Genomic DNA, 16,589 nt, shown 5'->3' with positions numbered 1-16,589 from the left:
AAACCTCCTCTGTTTACCTTTCAAATAACTATAACAAGAGAACAAAGCTAAATGTTGAATAAAAGCTAATTAGGAAGTTGGTTAAACTCGCATGCCCTATTTAAATCATGAATCATCTTTTTGGACTTGACTGTCCCTTTAACTAGAGCTATGGTGTATATCTTTAACATTTAAAAGATACACATGAGAAATACATATGCCATTGATGTTTTAAGATATGTTTAGATTGTTTTGGAATAACAATAATGACACATGTATTGATCAAACGTATCATTTATTCAAGTTGAAATATGGTCAGCCTACCTATAGCCATATATGGGAGGAGAAGTATTTTTTACAAATATTTAGAAAAACATATTCCTCATCTAAAATATGTGCATTACACACAGATATTGATTTGGTTACACTACTACAATAAGATAGAATTGAAAATGAAATACATGTGCTGTCAACATTACAATAAGATTGTTTATTAATAAGATTATATGTCCTTGTTCATGTAAAAAGGACAAAAACGCTTTAGAAATGGAAATCCATTCATTAACAATTGTGCTCAGCATCACTTAAAGGGACATGATTTTGTTTTTTAAAAAGAGGATACACAGAGACAATACTATTTCAATAAAATGAACACTTTACAGGGATTATATAATTGTATCAATACTCGGATCATTTGTTAAAGGTGCATCAATTCAAGCAGAGTTTATAAATACACACATGGATGTGAAATTTGCAATATACATACAGGGAGTGCAGAATTATTAGGCAAGTTGTATTTTTGAGGATTAATTTTATTATTGAACAACAACCATGTTCTCAATGAACCCAAAAAACTCATTTATATCAAAGCTGAATAGTTTTGGAAGTAGTTTTTAGTTTGTTTTTAGTTATAGCTATTTTAGGGGGATATCTGTGTGTGCAGGTGACTATTACTGTGCATAATTATTAGGCAACTTAACAAAAAACAAATATATACCCATTTAAATTATTTATTTTTACTAGTGAAACCAATATAACATCTCAACATTCACAAATATACATTTCTGACATTCAAAAACAAAACAAAAACAAATCAGTGACCAATATAGCCACCTTTCTTTGCAAGGACACTCAAAAGCCTGCCATCCATGGATTCTGTCAGTGTTTTGATCTGTTCACCATCAACATTGTGTGCAGCAGCAACCACAGCCTCCCAGACACTGTTCAGAGAGGTGTACTGTTTTCCCTCCTTGTAAATCTCACATTTGATGATGGACCACAGGTTCTCAATGGGGTTCAGATCAGGTGAACAAGGAGGCCATGTCATTAGATTTTCTTCTTTTATATCCTTTCTTGCCAGCCACGCTGTGGAGTACTTGGACGCGTGTGATGGAGCATTGTCCTGCATGAAAATCATGTTTTTCTTGAAGGATTCAGGCTTCTTCCTGTACAACTGCTTGAAGAAGGTGTCTTCCAGAAACTGGCAGTACGACTGGGAGTTGAGCTTGACTCCATCCTCAACCCGAAAAGGCCCCACAAGCTCATCTTTGATGATACCAGCCCAAACCAGTACTCCACCTCCACCTTGCTGGCGGGAGTCGGACTGGAGCTCTCTGCCCTTTACCAATCCAGCCACGGGCCCATCCATCTGGCCCATCAAGACTTACTCTCATTTCATCAGTCCATAAAACCTTAGAAAAATCAGTCTTGAGATATTTCTTGGCCCAGTCTTGACGTTTCAGCTTGTGTGTCTTGTTCAGTGGTGGTCGTCTTTCAGCCTTTCTTACCTTGGCCATGTCTCTGAGTATTGCACACCTTGTGCTTTTGGGCACTCCAGTGATGTTGCAGCTCTGAAATATGGCCAAACTGGTGGCAAGTGTCATCTTGGCAGCTGCACTCTTGACTTTTCTCAGTTCATGGGCAGATATTTTGCGCCTTGGTTTTTCCACACGCTTCTTGCGACCCTGTTGACTATTTTGAATGAAACGCTTGATTGTTCGATGATCACGCTTCAGAAGCTTTCAATTTTAAGAGTGCTGCATCCCTCTGCAAGATATCTCACTATTTTTGACTTTTCTGAGCCTGTCAAGTCCTTCTTTTGACCCATTTTGCCAAAGGAAAGGAAGTTGCCTAATAATTATGCACACCTGATATAGGGTGTTGATGTCATTAGACCACACCCCTTCTCATTACAGAGATGCACATCACCTAATATGCTTAATTGGTAGTAGGCTTTCAAGCCTATACAGCTTGGAGTAAGACAACATGCATAAAGAGGATGATGTAGTCAAAATACTCATTTGCCTAATAATTCTGCATACAGTGTACATATACACAAATAACAATCTATATATACATATATAAAAGAATTACTATGCTAATCATAATCATGCAATGATAAAGCTTTACGAAAAATATATAAAGACAAATAATAAAATTAAATTGGAGATGTTAATCTTAAAGTCATTTACAATTGTATTATATATATATATATATATCAGGAAACATCTTTATTTTTGCTAAGGTCCCTTTAAGGATTAACCAGATAAACTAGAGATTTCAATCAATGACATGAATAAAGAGGACAAAGAATCGTGGAATGACATGTCTTTTATTAGTATGTCAGAAAACATCAACAACGTTTATAAATAATCTTTTAAAGATCAGGAAAATTGGAGCCATATGACAAGGTAACAGAGTGCATCACAGTCCATGAAGAGAGTTGCCAAGGGCCAGCATAGCCCCATTGGAGCCATATGACAAGGTAACAGAGTGCATCACAATCCATGAAGAGAGTTGCCAAGGGACAGCATAGCCCCATTGGAGCCATATGACAAGGTAACAGAGTGCATCACAGTCTGTGAAGAGAGTTGCCAAGGGCCAGCATAGCCCCATTGGAGCCATATGACAAGGTAACAGAGTGAATCACAGTCCATGAAGAGAGTAGCCAAGGGCCAGCATAGCCCCATTGGAGCCATATGACAAGGTAACAGAGTGCATCACAGTCCATGAAGAGAGTAGCCAAGGGCCAGCATAGCCCCATTGGAGCCATATGACAAGGTAACAGAGTGCATCACAGTCCATGAAGAGAGTTGCCAAGGGCCAGCATAGCCCCATTGGAGCCATATGACAAGGTAACAGAGTGCATCACAGTCCATGAAGAGAGTAGCCAAGGGCCAGCATAGCCCCATTGGAGCCATATGACAAGGTAACAGAGTACATCACAGTCCATGAAGAGAGTAGCCAAGGGCCAGCATAGACCCATTGGAGCCATATGACAAGGTAACAGAGTGCATCACAGTCCATGAAGAGAGTTGCCAAGGGCCAGCATAGCCCCATTGGAGCCATATGACAAGGTAACAGAGTGCATCACAGTCCATGAAGAGAGTAGCCAAGGGCCAGCATAGCCCCATTGGAGCCATATGACAAGGTAACAGAGTGCATCACAGTCCATGAAGAGAGTAGCCAAGGGCCAGCATAGCCCTATTGGAGCCATATGACAAGGTAACAGAGTGCATCACAGTCCATGAAGAGAGTAGCCAAGGGCCAGCATAGCCCCATTGGAGCCATATGATAAGGTAACCGAGTGCATCACAGTCCATGAAGAGAGTAGCCAAGGGCCAGCATAGCCCCATTGGAGCCATATGACAAGGTAAAAGAGTGCAACAGGCACAACAATAATAAAAAAAGGACAAATGGCAACCATAAAAAACAACATCAACATGTGGACGGAGGATTCTTATCTGCGCCCTTGGAGCATCTCCAGATCCTCCACTTACTGGTCATCCCCTTCATCATCCTGTGCCTGTCCAGCTACAGATTCAAGCATTGAATTCCACCGCATCATCTGACGTAGAGTCAAATGCTGAACCTGTAGCTGGGCCTGCATGGTTTCGCTCATCCCTCTCAGGACAGCTGCGTTCCTCAACACGGCCTGCTCTACGCGGGCTAGACCTTCTAGCATGAGCCATGTTGAGTCACAGCCTAAAATAAAGAAAAAATACAATAGTAATGATAATTACACAACAGAACAAAAAATAAGCAAAGATACATTGTCATCATAAAGACAAATCATTCTTTAAATTAATTTGTTGAAATTGATTATTTACACATGAAATATGTTATTAAGACAGACCTAAACCATTAAAGGGACATTTTACTCCAACATGTTGTCCCCTTTAATTGGTTTTTGATGATCCACTTTTACAGCTTGAGTGTCTAAAATCTTGTAAAAGATTTACATTGTACTTACATTAGCAATTTAAATATTTTAGTTATACTGTGGTAGGCACACCTATCCTTAAACATTTTGGCGTTGAGGACAAGCTGTGTAAACATAGCAACCAGAATAAATTACATTCCCACTGGGTTATACAAGAGATAATGTATGAACATTTGTACATAAATTGTTGTATCCAAGTAGTGGTGATTGGTATATGTAGTGATATCAAATTAAAGGGACACTAAACCAAAATATTTAAGTTACTGATTCAGATAGAGCATGACATTAAAAAGAATTATTAATTTACTCCTATTCTTTAAATGTTAGAATTCTCTAGCTATATTTTAAATGCAAGAATGTAAGTTTATAGGGCAGGCCATTTTTGGTTATCAACTTTGCTGATTGATGGATACATTCATCCAACAATAAAGAAATGATGTCCAGATTTTGTTTTAATAAAAAATAGAGGCATTTCTTTGTTTCAATAAATATAGCAAGAGAATGAAGAATAATTGATAAGAGTAGTAAATTATAAATTTGATTAACATTGCATCCTCTATTTGAATCACAATAGAAACAATTTGCCTTCAGTGTACCTTTAAGTATCTTATAATGTTGATTTTGAATGATACTTACAGCTGTGCCTGGGAAGGACAATCCGACACCCAGGACAATGAAGGTTGAGACAGGGGGGAGGGATGGGATTGGGTTGGGGAGGGATGGGATTGGGTTGGGGAGGGATGGGCTGCTGCTCTGGGGTAGCCCGTACAGCTGGGGAGTGGTGAGTTGGGGGCTGGGCAGCTGGGGTAGCTGTACGGGCCAAAAGACGGGGAGAGCGGCGAAGGGGGACAAAGGGGCGTTTTTTGGGAGGGACAGGATAGGAAAAATGGGAAGGGCCGGGAGGGTCTGTGGTCTGTGGAGGGGCAGGGGGCTGGGCAGGGGACTGGGCAGGGGATTGGGCAGGGGCGGAAAACTGATGACCAGAAGAGGTGGATCCATCTGAAATAAATAATAAAAATATATTAACATCTCATACATCATGAAATCAAATCAACGCATTTCAACTTGATTATGTTTGCAATATACTTAGAAGTGTGTTTGAATTTCTAAACAATGATGACATGAGGATATGGTATGCATATAGGCACTCAGATGAATAGCAATGACTGTCTGTACAATTATAAAATTATTATTGTGGTTTGGCCTGGAATATGCATGTGACATCATGATGGCATGAATTAGAAATCCAAAATTTTTAAAAAAAATCCAAGCATATTTTCATGCTGCCTGATATATAAAGGGGGCAGTAGTGTATTTGAACAGACAAATAATATTCCTTTTTAAAGTGCAAAAGCTGTAGACTTTGAATGTCTTCAATAAAATGATTTCCAATAAAGAAACATGTTGGATACATGTTAGATATATTTCACATACCATCAGACTTCAAGGGAGCCTCTTCCTCCTCCGTCCCACATGTTAAATCAATCTCTGTAAAACATAACATGTTGTGTACACGTTAAGATCAGATATTATAACATATGTTACTGTTGCTCAAAGACATACATCAATGTTGCATTAAAGATATACACACCCAAAATTATGATTTACATCATTTTGATGGAGCATACAAATGACATTAGATTTGTTATTCTCAATGATTCAGATTTTCGATTTATTGTTTGTATTAATGTAAAAATCATAAAAGCATAGTAAATTGAACATTTAAGATTTCTCATGTGTGTATCACTTGATGATTGTTGTCAAAATTGAACATGGAAACAAACATATGCTATACATCTTCGGAATAACAAAGGTGTAGACTAAGAAAATTGTAATTCTTAATCTTTCAATATTAAAATAAAATTAATATATAATCAGAGGAGTAAATTATATGTTTGTTTCAAATGTTATGCTTCATCAGAATCATGCTCATATTATTGATTACCAATACACCTTCAATGACATATAAATGAATCAATGGACTTACCAGAAGACTGCAAAGGCAGCTCTGTGTCGGTGCTGGATCCCTCTGGGCATGGGCAATTACATTTTCGCTCTGTGACGCATATTCTGTAGAGCGCAAGAAACATCATTCCTATTTCATGTGTCACTAATCTAAAATCAGATATCTAAACATCATATGTAGCATATGTTGTGAGATCTATATAGGTTTAGTATCTGACTATATACACATTTGGTAAAAATCTAATCAAATATTCATATATTATATGAAGTTGGATAGTTACCTGGTTCAGATTCTCTTTCCGCTCCTCCCAGGCCACCGGACGGAAAAGCATCTGCCCTGGCCCCCGGGTCAGGACTTTCAGATCCAGCAGCTGGGAGGGAAGAAGAGGAGGCCGAGGATGGCGAGGATCTAAATCTTTTGGGGACCCGGAGAGTGAGGAGCTCGCATAAAGTCACCTAATAACGGAGTAGGTAGAGTTTCCGCGGGGCCTTTATTTGGCCCCCTCTTTTACGGGCTTGTACCCACTTTCTTATGAGGTCGAATTTTTTATCAAGCGCAACCTCATATCTCCGAATCTCCGCATGATCTGATCCTGGCTCCTCTGGACGCCACACACCAATTGAACCGCATTGGTGATAGACTCCCAGAGGGCCTTCTTAACAGGTGCATCTGTCGACCTCCTCTTGTTCCCAAACAGCTGGGGATAAAAGTCCTGGATGGTGTGGACCAGTGCAGTGCTCTCCTGCTTGGTAAACCTGGGAGGTGACATGCCTGCTGGGTTTTCAGATATGATAGATATATATATAATTTATATATACAGTACGCCTGCAGGCATTAGAGAACTGACAAAGATGGCAACGTGTAATGGACTTTTATATGGTGAAGTAAACATGACATGCACCATGGGACAAGTTATCTGTACATCTGATTGGATAAAAGTTTGAAATATTGTTAGAATGTCTGTCAGACCATCCTGACTCAAGTTGTTTTTGTGTGATGAACTCTGATTGGCCGTTCCTTAATGTTTCATATCTTAGCAACTTCCATACACATATCTCCTGGTGGTGCTGTTACTTCATTTTTCATGTAGACTTATTTGTAACTCATGGGCCTGTCATGCGGATATGTGTGACGCAGATTTAATATCCGTGATCCGTTAAATATTAATGTTTAAATTCTCTTTAAAATCTAATACTGTCACATTATTAAATGTTGTAGACATTTCTCGGTTTAATAATGGTCTGTTTCTTTAATACAAATACGTTGGATTAATACACATTTATTATTATATGTCTTTATTGTTCATAAAATCAATTTCGTGACTTATTGTGAAGTATTGACATTGCTCTATTAAATGTATTTATAATGCACATTGATTGTGTGCTATTGCGTGACATTAGACTCTAATGTTTAAAGATGCAAATCTGGTGTTTCAACATACGTTTCCCACGCAACATTTCTGAATGTTCAAATTCAGGTTATAATGTCAGTAACTTGGATAATCTGTTTATAGATGTTAAACTACAGGTTTGTTTGTTATTAGTAAATAAACCTCGAGCTTGTATTTGTCTGAACTGCTCATATGTTATTGTGCAATGGCGTCTTTATTTTTAAATAGACATTACAACCAAACAATTGTATCAAATGATCTGTAGAGATCAAAAATGTTTAGACTTTAAAATGTAACTCAATTTATCTTTGTATTTAGATATCCTCAACAAAAGAAATTTAAATGCACATGGTTGAGCCAATCACATAAGGCATCTCTGTGCATCCACCAATCTTCATCTACTGAGCCTATCTCGATATGCTTTTCAAGCAAAGTATGTCAAGATAAGAAGAGAAGTAAATACACTATTTAAATCTCTTAAAGGGACACTGTCCAAAAAAATTTAGCGTTCGTGATTCAGATTGAGCATGAAATGTTAAGCAACTTTATAATTTAATCCGATTCTCAAATGTTAATAATTATCTTGTTATCTTTCTTTGCAAATCAAAAATGATATTTTATATTACGGACAATTTTTTGCGAAAAATCTGGGTTGTCCTTGATGATTGTTGGATAAATTAATCCACCCAAAAAAAAAAGTTCTGTCCAGAGTACTGAAGCAAATAAATTATCAATTTAATGCCTTATTTTTAAAGTAATGATAGCAACATCACGAGGAACATTGATAATATGAGTCAATTTATAAAGTTGCTTAAAATTGAATACTCGTTCAGAATGTATAAATAATTTAATTTTTTACAGTCTCCCTTTAAGTATATTTTTAGTTCATGTCCCTTTAAGGAGACATTTCACAATAATGCTTGAAATATCATAAACCTAGGCACCTTCCTTTGGCAAAATTAGTATAACATATGAGTAAAGCATATTTAGATTAACTTCTGGATTGTTTTACACACTGAATGAAATATATATTGTAATGGATGTCTTCAGCTTAGAGGGACATTAAGCTATATGTTATTTATGCATTTTGGAGAAGATTATAATATTTGAACAACTTAATATGCTTTGGTATTCGATCATTAGATTTTTATTTATATATTCTTGGATTAAATACATATCTACATAGGCTATTTTGATGCTGATTGTTGGTTGCACATAGATGCCTTATGTAATTGTCTAAGATAAGTGCATTGATGTATCTTTTTCTAAGTATATTTAAAGACTGAATGTAATTCAATAGTACTTTATAAATATGTTAAAATTCTTTTATGATTGTTTAAAATTCAATACACAATATATTTTTTGAATGTCCCTTTAAGGACCAAAACATTCGGAATGTTGATTTAACATTGTCGAAAGAAACTAAAGGGGAATGAAAATTATATATAGATATGTGATGTCTAACCCAAGAGGTAAGATTTTAAAAATTACATAATATTAATAACTATAGTTAAATGACCCTTTAAATGACTCCACTAGAACATAAAATCAATTAACATGGCATCCAATAACTAGCTTGTGCAAAATATGAAGTTAACTGACCTACCATTTTTAAATTTAAAAAATATAAATTTATTAAAATAATGTTTTTAGATACCTAAGGAAGATACAAGATCTTCTAAAAGAAATTTTACATTCAACAACACTGTCACTTTAATGTAAGTGAACCACTTCCCCTTCTTAAAAGTGAAAAAAAAATTTATGTCAAATTCTGACTACATATCCGAAAATATTTTAAAAAATTAACATCTAAAAATTACACAATAAAAGCATCGATGGATTTCACTCCCATATTAATTTAAAAAAAGATAGTTGACTTTAATATTCTCTGAATCAGTGAATTTTCGAAAATTAATGCTATACATGATGCCTAATTTGATCTTATGCATGTGCTTGTCAAATAGACAACTTCCAGTCATGGGAGTAAAATTGTTTTTTATTGACAGATTATATGGATATTTATTATAATATGTTCAAAAGAGGGTATTTAATAATAAAATGTTGATTATTACCATTTAAAAAAAAAAAAAAAAAATTCTTTTAACCAAAAAAAAATAAAAAACATTCCTGGGAGTCATCAGATGAAAATCTGAAAAAAATAAAAAATATTTTACAAAGTTAATACACACGTTGTAAAATATTCATAAAATACATTTACAATCATCTTGTGTCTATGCTCTAACTTTGTGCAACATTTTATCAAGATATTTATGAATTACATTTTTGGATTAAAAACCAAAAAAAAACATACACCATTATATTGTGTAATAAAAATTACATTTAAATATCAGCATTTCTAATTATAAATAATAATGTATATCCCATTTAAATAATCAAAAATACATATATGTATGCTGAACATAAATGTAATATTTAATGTCCATTCAAATACCTCTATATCAACTATAATATGTATTCCTTTGTCTGATTGTGATACCTAAATATCTAAGTATGGCTAATGTATGTAAGCTACAAATATTCTACATTCTTCCTGTGATTCTTAACTATCATGCATTGGTAAACCAACCTGGATAATGCATGGTCTTTGAAAGTCAATTCTGGAGAAAACAGTTGATCTTCAAAAGTAGTCTTATTCATCATTTCAAAAATAGAGGACTGTGAAATACCATCTAAAAATTTAAAAATAATCTAAGTGTCTGATTGTGATACATAAATATCTAATTATGAACAAAGTATGACTAATGTATGTAAGCTACAAATATTCTACATTCTTCCTGTGATTCTTAACTATCATGCATTGGTAAACCAACCTGGATAATGCATGGTCTTTGAAAGTCAATTCTGGAGAAAACAGTTGATCTTCAATAGGTGTCTTATTCATCATTTCAAAAATAGAGTGTCAGCCGCTCTGGAATCAATCCGGGATGTAACCCAACTGCTAGCGTGAATTGAAAGCACACGCTAGCACACTGAGAAATATCCAGGACGTGACCCACTCAGGAAGCAGATTAGAAGATAACAAAAATGAATATTGTTCCAGAATGCAGGAAAGCCACAAAGGATAAAACGTCCCTTTAAGTAGTACAAAGAACAAAAAGGAAATGCTCTTACTTTGAAGCTTCTGAAAAAGGTCCTCTTTAGCAGGCTTGTAAAACAAAGGAAAAGTTCTCTTTTGCAGCTTGTAAAAGTATAATGTCCCTTTAAGCAGGTTTATAACAAACAGAAAGGCAAAGTTCTCTTTTGCAGCTTGTAAAAGTAAATGTCCCTTTTAAGCAGGTGTATAACAAACAGAAAGGCAAAGTTCTCTTTTGCAGCTTGTAAAAGTATAATGTCCCTTTAAGCAGGTTTATAACAAACAGAAAGGCAAAGTTCTCTTTTGCAGCTTGTAAAAGTAAATGTCCCTTTTAAGCAGGTGTATAACAAACAGAAAGGCAAAGTTCTCTTTTGCAGCTTGTAAAAGTAAATTGTCCCTTTAAGCAGGTCTTGTTTAACAAAGAATAGGTTTAAAGGTAAAGGCCAAAGCAAGGTCAGGCAGGCAGAAGTCGGCATCCAAATATCAGCAAAAGGTATAGGCAAAAGACAGGGTCAGGCAAGCAGAAGTCGGCATCCAAGTGTCAGCAAAAGGGTAATAGCTACAGGCAAGGTCAGGCAGGCAGAAGTCAATGTCCAAATATCAGCAAGTAGGGATTAGGCAAGAGGCTTGGTCAGGCAGGCAGAAGTCGGTACACAGAAGAATAAAACTGATATGGTACTCACAATCCAGGGAAACAAACAAACGGGCCCAGATTCAGATCTCCCGCCGAGATTTAAAGGGCAGGAGCGTAACCGTCATCAGAGGGGTGTGAGAGAAAGCGTCATGTTGCTAAGCAACATGACGTCAGAGACACAGAGGAGTTCCGGGAGCCGCGGCGACACGGCGATGAACGGAAGCGCTCATGACAGCACCCCCTCCTCAAGGGCCCCTCCGGGGGACAGGACCAGGTCTATCAGGATGAGTCTTGTGGAAGGTCTTGACCAATATTGGAGCATTTACTTGATGAGCAGGTTCCCAAGAACGTTCCGTGACTGGATAACCCTTCCAATGAATGAGATAATACAATTTCTTGCCCCGCAATTTGGAATCTAGAATATGGCTGATCTCAAACTCAGGATGTCCATGCACCAATAACGGTGGAGGTTTAGAAAAAGGCTTAGAATACCTGTTAATCATCACAGGTTTTAAAAGAGAAACATGGAATACCGGATGGACTTTGAGAGACTTGGGTAAAGCTACCCGATAAGCAGTGGAACATACCTGACCCAGTATTCGGAAAGGACCCACATATCGTGGTCCCAATTTGTTAGAAGGTTGTTTCAGGCGAAGAAATCGAGAGGAAATCCAAACTTTATCACCAGGGCGATATTTGGGAGCCTTTTTCCGTCGAAGATCCGAAAAGAACTTGTAACGTCTAGAAGTTACAGAAAGAATACGATGTATCTTCTGCCAATGTCGAGTTAATCTTCGGGCTGTAAGATCAGAAGCAGGATTCACTGTGGAGGAAGTATGCAAAGGGAACGTCCTAGGCTGATATCCGTAAGCTGCATGAAAAGGAGAAGTCTGAAGGGAGGAATTGTACCGGGCATTATGGGCCAATTCAGCCAAAGGAAGGTAAGAAGTCCAGTTAGAATGATAATGATCCACATAATGTCTAAGATATGTTTCAAGACACTGGTTTACTCTTTCAGTCTGACCATTCGATTGTGGGTGGTGAGAAGTAGAGAGAGATATAGTAGTACCAAAATGTTTACAAAGTGACCTCCAAAATCGAGAAACGAATTGTACCCCTCTATCTGAAACAATATCAAGAGGAAATCCATGGATTCTTACAATATGTAGAATAAAAAGTTCAGAGAGTCTTTTGGCAGATGGTAATCCTGGCAAGGGTACAAAATGAGCCGTCTTAGTGAACCTGTCGACCACCACCCAGATAGTATTGTTCCCAGTGGACAAGGGAAGATCGGTAATAAAGTCCATGGATACATGAGTCCAAGGCTGGTGAGGTATAGGCAATGGTTGGAGTAATCCTGAAGGAAGTTGGCGTGGAGTTTTGTTCATGGCACATTGTGTGCATACTGAGACGTAATCCTTCACATCTTGAGAGAGTGTAGGCCACCAGACATGTTGTTTGAGGTTTCGAGTGGTAATACTGATGCCAGGATGTCCAGAAAGGGGACTATCATGAGCCCAAAATAAAATCTTGGAACGAAGGCGTTCAGGAACAAAGAGTAAACCATTGGGAGGTTTACAGGACAAAGGAAGACGCTCTTGAGCGGACTGTAATTCTTGTAACCAAGAAGTTGTTAACTGGGCAATGACTTCATGAGGTTGGAGAATGGTACCAGGACTCAGGAACTGGGGTATCTTGAAATTGTCTGGAAAGTGCGTCTGCTTTAATATTTTTTGAACCAGGTATGTAAGACAAATTATAGTGAAACCGAGAGAAGAATAAGGACCAGCGTGCTTGCCTGGAATTTAGTCGTTTGGCTGTTTGGAGATACAGAAGGTTCTTATGATCAGTAAGTATAGTAAATGGCAAAGAAGTACCTTCCAGCCAATGTCTCCATTCATCCAATGCCATCTTGATGGCAAGCAACTCTTTATTCCCTACGTCATAGTTAAATTCGGAAGGAGTGAATTTTTTAGAGAAAAAAGCAACAGGATGAATCCTTCCAGTCTCTGGTATTCGTTGAGACAGAACCGCTCCAGCAGCAACAGAGGAAGCATCCACCTCCAGAATAAATTGAAACTCAGGATTTGGATGACGAAGGATAGGAGCTGAGGAAAAAGCTTCTTGAGAGATTCAAAAGCTTCTATAGCCTCAGACGGCCATACTTTACAGTTTTGTCCTTTTCTTGTGAGAGAAGTAAGAGGAGAAGTAATAGTAGCAAAATTCTTGATGAACTTTCTGTAATAATTGGCGAAGCCTAGGAAACGTTGTAAAGCCTTCAAAGAATCAGGTCTAGGCCAATCCAAAATGGCAGAAAGTTTAGTAGGGTCCATTTCGAATCCAGATGCCGATATTACATAACCCAGAAAGGGTATGATTTTTTGATGGAAAGAACATTTCTCCAGTTTAGCAAACAGATGGAATTCTCTTAGACGTTGAAGTACTTTCTTGACGTGGTGCACATGATCTTGGTGGTTCTGAGAAAAAATTAAGATGTCGTCCAGGTATATGATAACAAAAATATTCAAAAAATCACGAAAGATCTCATTTACAAAATGCTGGAAAACCGCCGGAGCATTGCATAGCCCAAAGGGCATGACCAAATATTCATAATGCCCAAATCGAGTGTTAAAGGCAGTCTTCCACTCATCTCCTTTGCGTATACGGATCAAGTTGTATGCACCACGTAGGTCGAGTTTGGTGAAAATGGTGGCTCCCTGAAGATAAGTAAAAAGTTCAGGAATAAGGGGCAGAGGATAACTGTTCTTGATGGTAATCTGATTCAATCCACGATAATCAATACAGGGTCTTAATCCGCCATCCTTTTTTCCCACAAAAAAGAAACCAGCCCCTACAGGGGAAGAGGAGGGTCGAATAAATCCTCTAGCCAGATTGTCTTTTATATATTCTTCCAGAGCCATGTTTTCTGGTTTAGAAAGTGGATATGTTTTGCCTCGAGGATAGGCAGCCCCAGGAAGGAGGTCAATGGGACAATCAAAAGGGCGATGAGGAGGAAGACGTTCCGCTTCTTTTTTGGAGAAGACATCCACAAAGTCATGGTAATGCATAGGTAAGGATTCCGGAGTTTCAACTGTGAGAGCAATAGTGAGTGGTAACTAGTAATCTCTTGAAGACATTTAGTCTGGCATGTAGATCCCCAGGAAGTGAGTTCACCGAAAGTCCAAGAAAAAATGGGATTGTGAATCTGGAGCCAGGGTAATCCCAAGATAATGGGAAATTGCGGAGTGGGAATGACATCGAAACAAATTGTCTCAGAATGAAGTATTTCCTACGGTGAGGATTAAGGGTTGAGTAGAAAACTGAATGTATCCAGAACCCAAAGGATCTCCACTGACCGTAGAGACTGAAATGGAATACTCCTTCTTTAGTAAGGGTATAGAATGAGTAGAAACAAATGTAGAGTCAATGAACACACCTCCAGCACCAGAATCAATTAGGGCTTGGGTATAGATCTTCTTTTGTCCAATTAGAAGAGTTACTGGAACAAAGAGTTTCTTGTATAGGGAATGACCACTATTTTGGCTTAACTCAGTTCCCTGGACTAGAGTTAAGCCCTGGCTTTTACTGGCCTAGTAGGACAATCCCTTAATAAATGTCCTTTAAGGCCACAGTACAGACATAAGCCAAGAGTCCGTCTTCTTAAGCGTTCAGTCTCAGTTAATTTTATACTTCCTACTTCCATGGGTTCAGCCTGATCAGTAGTAGGAGAGGCTGGAGTGACTGGACTAGAAAAACGAGGAGCTAAACGAAAAGGAGTTCGAGTGGCAGTCTCTGTGTTCTATCCTTTTCTTGTTGGCGTTCACGAAACCTGGCGTCGAGACAGATACAGAGATTTATTAAGGCTTCTAAGGACTCTGGAAGTTCACGATACACCAATTCATCCTTGAGACGCTCAGAAAGTCCTTTACGGAAAGCGGCTCTGAGTGCTCCCTGATTCCAAGTGGTTTCAGAGGCAAGGGTGCGGAACTCAATTGCATATTGAGAGACTGGTTGATTTCCTTGACGTAAATCCAGGAGAGTTGCTTCAGCAGCGGATGACCTTCCAGGTTTATCGAATACGTTTGAGAATGTAGATAGAAATGTATCAACATCCAACAGTATAGGATCATTCTTTTCTAGCAAAGGTGACACCCAAGCCAAGGCTTTTCCTTTCATTAAGGAAATAAGAAACGTGATTCTAGAAGAGGCAGTAGCAAAGAGAGTAGGGCTATTTCGGAAATGAAGACGGCATTGATTCAAAAAGCCTCTACATTCTTCAGGATTCCCATCATATTTATCCGGAAGAGGAATCCTGGGACTTAGTTGTACCTGAGACTGATTGTTAGGAATCGGAGGAGGTAATGCCTCAATCGGATTTGGATTGGGATTAGGATTGGGAGGTGCGGTAGCAACCAAATTTTGTAATAGAGCAGTAATTTGATCAAGTTTAGTGTCCAGAGACTGCAAGTGAGTGGCATGAGAACCCAAGAGCTGTCCCTGGTGAGCCACGGCCATAGATAATTCAGTGGGGTCCATTTTTATGGCCCGTTTGTAATGTCAGCCGCTCTGGAATCAATCCGGGATGTAACCCAACTGCTAGCGTGAATTGAAAGCACACGCTAGCACACTGAGAAATATCCAGGACGTGACCCACTCAGGAAGGCAGATTAGAAGATAACAAAAATGAATATTGTTCCAGAATGCAGGAAAGCCACAAAGGATAAAACGTCCCTTTAAGTAGTACAAAGAACAAAAAGGAAATGCTCTTACTTTGAAGCTTCTGAAAAAGGTCCTCTTTAGCAGGCTTGTAAAACAAAGGAAAAGTTCTCTTTTGCAGCTTGTAAAAGTATAATGTCCCTTTAAGCAGGTTTATAACAAACAGAAAGGCAAAGTTCTCTTTTGCAGCTTGTAAAAGTAAATGTCCCTTTTAAGCAGGTGTTATAACAAACAGAAAGGCAAAGTTCTCTTTTGCAGCTTGTAAAAGTATAATGTCCCTTTAAGCAGGTTTATAACAAACAGAAAGGCAAAGTTCTCTTTTGCAGCTTGTAAAAGTAAATGTCCCTTTTAAGCAGGTGTATAACAAACAGAAAGGCAAAGTTCTCTTTTGCAGCTTGTAAAAGTAAATTGTCCCTTTAAGCAGGTCTTGTTTAACAAAGAATAGGTTTAAAGGTAAAGGCCAAAGCAAGGTCAGGCAGGCAGAAGTCGGCATCCAAATATCAGCAAAAGGTATAGGCAAAAGACAGGGTCAGGCAAGCAGAAGTCGGCATCCAAGTGTCAGCAAAAGGGTAATAGCTACAGGCAAGG

Source organism: Bombina bombina, chromosome 4, assembly GCF_027579735.1.
Source record: "Bombina bombina isolate aBomBom1 chromosome 4, aBomBom1.pri, whole genome shotgun sequence".
Classification (NCBI taxonomy): Eukaryota; Metazoa; Chordata; class Amphibia; order Anura; family Bombinatoridae; genus Bombina; species Bombina bombina.
Note: the sequence above shows the minus strand (reverse complement) of the source record.